The sequence below is a fragment of the Microcaecilia unicolor genome, chromosome 11, assembly GCF_901765095.1.
Source record: "Microcaecilia unicolor chromosome 11, aMicUni1.1, whole genome shotgun sequence".
Classification (NCBI taxonomy): domain Eukaryota; kingdom Metazoa; phylum Chordata; class Amphibia; order Gymnophiona; family Siphonopidae; genus Microcaecilia; species Microcaecilia unicolor.
In genome coordinates, this window is record NC_044041.1 from 194,022,501 (window position 1) to 194,028,500 (window position 6,000).

The window sequence follows — 6,000 nt, forward strand, 5'->3', positions numbered from 1 at the left end:
CCCCTTTACTGCAAGTTATCAATAGAAATCAAACAAAATAAAACATGGAAAAGAAAATAAGATGATACCTTTTTTATTGGACATAACTTAATGCATTTCTTGATTAGCTTTCGAAGGTTGCCCTTCTTCGTCAGATCTCACTCAAAACAGCCCCAGTCACAGAGGCTTAATATTTCCCAGCATCTAGAAATTTCTTAAGTAAGGGCTCATTTGTCCTAAGTGCATAGGTTACAGTTTGTTTCTGGTAGCAGAAGGGACCTAGTTCAAGGTTGGTGATGATGTGATAAACTCTCAGCTAGTTTCCAGACAGACCATAGCGCTTCAATATGACTTTTTGCCCTTCCTGTAGGATATCCTCAACAAGGGGAGCTGCTCAAATGTTAGATCCCTCAGAGACTTCAGTCCACTACAGTGGCAAATGGCAATGAGATACAAGTCATCATGGGGGGGGGGGGGGGGGTTTGTCCCATTTAAAATCTGGAATGAGGATAAAGCCATTGGCGTGATAAATCTCACTCTTTGGGATGGTTCACCCTTGGCATCTCTGCATTTGGTTAGTCCCAGTATGGCACATCTTATTAAGTTCTTACGGAACTCTGCACATATAGAGTTGATAATCCAGTGGCTTGTTGTTTTCCAGCATCTGCTCTAAACATGTCCCAGGGGACATCACCCTTCCATTCGGCTAGAAATATAAGCACTATGGAGTGCTGTGCACACTGTAAACCAGATTAAATGAGGGCAATTTTTAGATGGTTACATTATTTATTTATTTATTGCATTTTTCACCCCACATTTTCCCACCTTTTTGCAGGCTCAATGTGGTTTACAGAGTGTTATCATGATATAGTCATTACATGATCTTAAATACAATTGATAATAGGCTGAAGGTATATGAGGATTTAGATGGGAAGGTGTTAGGTAAGGTCGTGTGAGAGGTGTTTTTTGATGAACCTGAGTGGTTTAAGGAGTGATTTGTTTCATTAAGGATGTCTTTTGTAGGCTTTGTTGAAGAGATGTGTCTTCAAAGATTTGCAAAAGTTAGTTAGATTGTCCATGGTTTTCAGGGTCATGGGTAATGCGTTCCATATCTGTGTGCTTTTGTACCCAAAAGTAGTGGCATATGACTGTTTGTATTTAATTCCTTTACAGCTGGGGAAGTTCAGATTGAGGAATTTGTGGTAGATTGCTTTGCCCTCTTTGAGGGCAGTTTTCAAATTATACACTTTGTACACCATCTTGGTTTGTTACAAGAAAGGCAGTATATTCAATTCAAAATAAATACCTGGAATCTTGCCAGGTATTTGTGACCTGGATTGGCCACTGTTGGAAACAGGATGCTGGGCTTGATGGACCTTTGGTCTGTCCCAATATGGCTAGGGTTACCATACATCCGGATTTACCCGGAGATGTCCTCTTTTTTAGGACATGTCTGGGCGTCCGGGTGGGTTTTGCCAGATCCACCCATTTGTCCGGATTTCTGGACAAATGGGTGGGCAGGTGGCGGGCCTATCCTAGCCTCCCCTCCCCTTCCCTTACTATCTACTGCCCTGGTGGTCTAGTGACCTCTTCGGGGCAGGAAAGAGCCCCCTCTTTCCTGCCGGGAGCGCTGCCCTTGCCCTGCATCCTGTTGCTGTGTGACGGTCTCGGTATTCAAAATGGCCACCGAGAGTTGAAGCGGCCTCGCGAGACTTCAACTCTCGGCGGCCGTTTTGAATCCTGAGACCATCACAGCAACAGGATGCAGGGCAAGGGCAGCGCTCCGGGCAGGAAAGAGGGGGCTCTTTCCTGCCCCGAAGAGGTCACTAGGCCACCAGGGCAGTAGATAGTAAGTAAGGGGAGGGGAGGGGAATATGTGACCCGGGGGAGGGGAATATGTGACAGAGGGCGGGGTGAGAGCGAGAAAGATCAGGGCGAGGATGTGAAAGGGGCATGGTGTGGGCGGGGCAGGGGGTGACATGTGTCCTCTTTTTCAGAGGACAAAATATGGTAACCCTAAATAGGGCAATACTTATGTACTTATGTAAGTAGCAGTGCACCTATAGTTTGAAACTTGTTTCAGATACAAAGGACCTGCAGTCATTTGGACCTGCTTTTTCTGCAGGTACTTTTTCACAGCCCCTTTATCATTTTCATCACTCTTGTCTGTATCTTTTCTAATTTCACTATATGTTTTTTGAGATGTGGTGATCAGAATTGCACACCTGCCAGAACTGAATATCTGAGTATAACTTTAAACGTAGTGCCAGTGTTTTGCAGCAATGATGACTATGGCTATATCTAAAGAACAATGTGGATCCACTTAGCAGTATCATTGAGAATCTTGCTTTAAATCATGGTTTACATCAGTGATTTAAAATGCCCTGGTTTTAGAAATAGATACAGCAATGCACAAAATCTAAATTAGCATTTTTATTTATCTCTCTTTATTCAAACAAACACAGCAAGGACAATATAAAACATCAACAACAAGACGCCAATGCTAGGGACCTAGGCTTGATTCCTGGGGCCAGTGGTGTTCCTAGCGTGGATGGCACCCGGGGCGGATTGCCGATGCGCTCCCCCCCCCCCCCCCGCCTGCGAAATGACACCTTCCCCCCTCCCCGGCGAAATGGCCCCACACCGCTGGGGAGGGTGCCGCGGCGCGCGCTTGTGGGCTCCGACTTCGCTCGTTTGCTCTTTCGCTGCAGCTCCCTCTGCCCCGGAACAGGAAGTAACCTGATCCGGGGCAGAGGGAACTGCAGCGAATGAGTGAAGTTCGCAAAGTCAGAGTCCACAGGCGCGCACTGCGGCACCCCCCAGCGGCGTGCACCTGGAGCGGACCGCCCCCACCGCCCCTCCCTTGGTATGCCACTGCCTGGGGCACAGCTTCACTCCTCGGGCAGGGCCGCCGAGAGGGGGGCAGGGCCGCCGAGAGGGGGGCAGGGCCGCCGAGAGGGGGGCAGGGGGGGCAAGATTCCCCAGGCCTGGCCTCCAAGGGGGCCCCAGTGAGGGGACTGTCTCTCTCCTGCTCCTGCGTGTAGGGACCCGGGTGATTGTGTTAATGTGATAACCCGGTTCCAGCACACAGGAGCAGGAGAATGACAGACTGAGGCAGGAGCAGATGCAGGAAGGTATGGGCGGTGGCGATGGCCTGAAGGAGACAGTGGCAGTGGGCCGAGTGGGGAGGCGGCGGCTGCAGCCCAGTGATGGGGTGGTGTCAACTGCAGGGGCACTGTACCAGGACCAGCTCTGTCTCTCAGCGGCCCTGTCCTCAGGCAGCCTGGAACTGAGGAAGATGCAGAGACAGAGATTGTAGTCCCCAGTGGGGAAGTCATCTTAGCCATCACACAGCAGCAACGCCTGGTGGATTCAGTGTACGTGCATATCAGGTTATGATCATCAGTCTATGTCACTGTGATAAACCGAGTACAGGATGGAAGGGGTGAAAATCATGGGGAGAAACTTTCAGGTTCTTGTGAATGGCAGCTCATGGAAAAACAGGTTATGTACAGGCCAGTTCCAGTTCTGCTGTAACCCCACAGGAACTGAAGGATACTGCTAAAACACAAAAAGAAAGAAAGAAAAAATGTGCATCTGGAAGATAAGAGAAAGAAAAAGGTAGAAATAAATAGCTAAACACATGGAGAGGCATTTTTTACATGATGTCTGAGTCTGACTTTGGATGTTTTGCTCAAAACATCTGGAATCTGAATAGCGAATGTAGCAATTTTTTAAACAGCAAAATGTCTCCTTTATTTGTTGGGGTTTTTTTTTCCAAAGATGCCCACTTGTTTGTGCTATGTGCGTTTATCTTTTTGATCCATTTTCAAATAAAAAAGTCCAAGTGAAAAATGCACAAAATCAAGCCATTGGGATGTAAGATGAGCCAGCATTCTTCGTAGACTGGCTACACAGGCATCCCAGCAGTTCAGTGGGGCATCCTAGAGGGCACTGAGGTGGACTTCATATAAAAGGTCCCAGGTACACAATTCACCATACCCAACTTATATTGTATGGTGAGCTCTCTAAAACTCACCAAAAATCCATTGTACCCAACTGTACACCACCACAATAACCCTCATGGCTGCAGGTGTCACCTGTATGTGGGTACAGTAGGTTTTTGGTGGGTTTCGGATGGCTAGTGGAGGAGTAGCCTAGTGATTAGTGCAGTGGACTTTGATCCTGGGGAATTGAGTTCGATTCCCACTGCAGCTCCTTGTGACTCTGGGCAAGTCACTTAACCCTCCATTGCCCCTGGTACAAAATAAGTACCTGAATATATGTAAACTGCTTTGAATGTAGTTGCAAAACCTCAGAAAGGTGGTATATCAAGTCCCATTTCCCTTTTCCCCCTTTCCCTTATGACATCACAATATCAGAAGTGAGCCAAGTATTGGGCAATCAAGCCATTGTGACATCACTGATGAGGTTGGCTCTTATTGGTGGAATGAGTGGAGGAGTAGCCTAGTGGTTAGCACAATGGACTTTGATCCTGGGGAACTGAATTCAATTCCCACTGCAGCTCCTTGTGACTCTGGGCAAGTCACTTAACCCTCCATTGCCCCTGGTACAAAATAAGTACCTGAATATATGTAAACTGCTTTGAATGTAGTTGCAAAACCTCAGAAAGGTGGTATATCAAGTCCCATTTCCCTTTCCCCTCACACTTTCCACCACAAGTGTAACAGGTAAAGTGGAATATGGGCCTAGATACCCTTCTCTACAGTCCACTGCACCAACCACTAGGCTACTCCAGGGATCTGCTTGCTGCTCTAATAGGACTGGTCATAACATCTGAGGCTGTCATAGAGGCTGGTATGTACTGTTTCTTTTACATTGTTGGTGGGGTGGGACGGGGAGTAAACTGAGTCATTCCTTTATTCCTCCAGTGGTCATTTAGGGCACCTTTTGTGGCTTAGTCATTATTTAAACAGGTCCAGTTCAGAACATTTTAGTTGTGTCCCATTATGGCAGAAAAACTGTCCAAAGTGTTAGGAATGCCCTAATCCTGCCCCCAACACATCCCCTTGTGATTTCGACACTGCAGACAAAATTAAAAGATAAACATCTGTAAAATAGGAGTGAAAAATAGCAATTTGAACGTTTTGGTAAGGAAACTGTCCAAGTGCTGCTTTATGCCACTTTTTAAATGTTTTTCTCTTTCGAAAATTAACCCCATGGTGTGCTCCCACAGGGTGAGCTGCTGTGCCTGGACTCCCCGTATATAAATGTTGATAAGCCAGATGGAAATTTAAACTAATTATATTTTTTTTCTGTTCAGTTATTCCAGCATATGCTTTTTATAATAGTTTCTGAGTCACCTGGTCCAGCACCCTCTTTCCTCCTCTATTCATTTTAATTGACCCCTAAACACACATGCACTTTAATTGTTCATTATTTATCTGTTTTTCCTCCACCAAGTGATTAATAGATTCATGAGCACTGTGCTATCTCTTTCCTTCTTTCTTTCTTTTTTTTTTTTATAACCTGAACCAGCAGCCTCCTGCCAACAAGGTTAAACAAACAACCTGCAAATAAAGACACTTCCAGGTTCCGATTTCCAAGGACGGACTTTCATTCCAGGTTGCAAGCTGCTTCTGTCTGCTGTGCAGCAGAATACAGTGCAGTGTATTACCTAGCAAGGCCACCTGTCACACAGAGCAAGTTGATTGCTCATCTGGTCCTTGGTGCCCTGGTACAGGTTGAGTTAATGACTTTGTTTATACAGTTTGGGTAATCACCCTGATAAGACAGACTGCCATTCCCAACCCTAACGCTCCCCCTCCCCCATCTCTCCTCGCCCCTTCTATGATTAGATCCTGTTGGCTTAAAGTTGGTACCTTCATTGAGAAAAGCCTTATCAATGCCACGTGGAGCCAGCCTTCCCAACCAATCCATCCAGGGTCATTTTGTTTTTCAATGAATGCAGCTTAGTCAGTGAGGTCAAGGTTGCTTCCCTGCTTGCAGCTCTATAAATAGAGCTGAGAACAACAACCAGACTTATCAGAATAAGCCAGA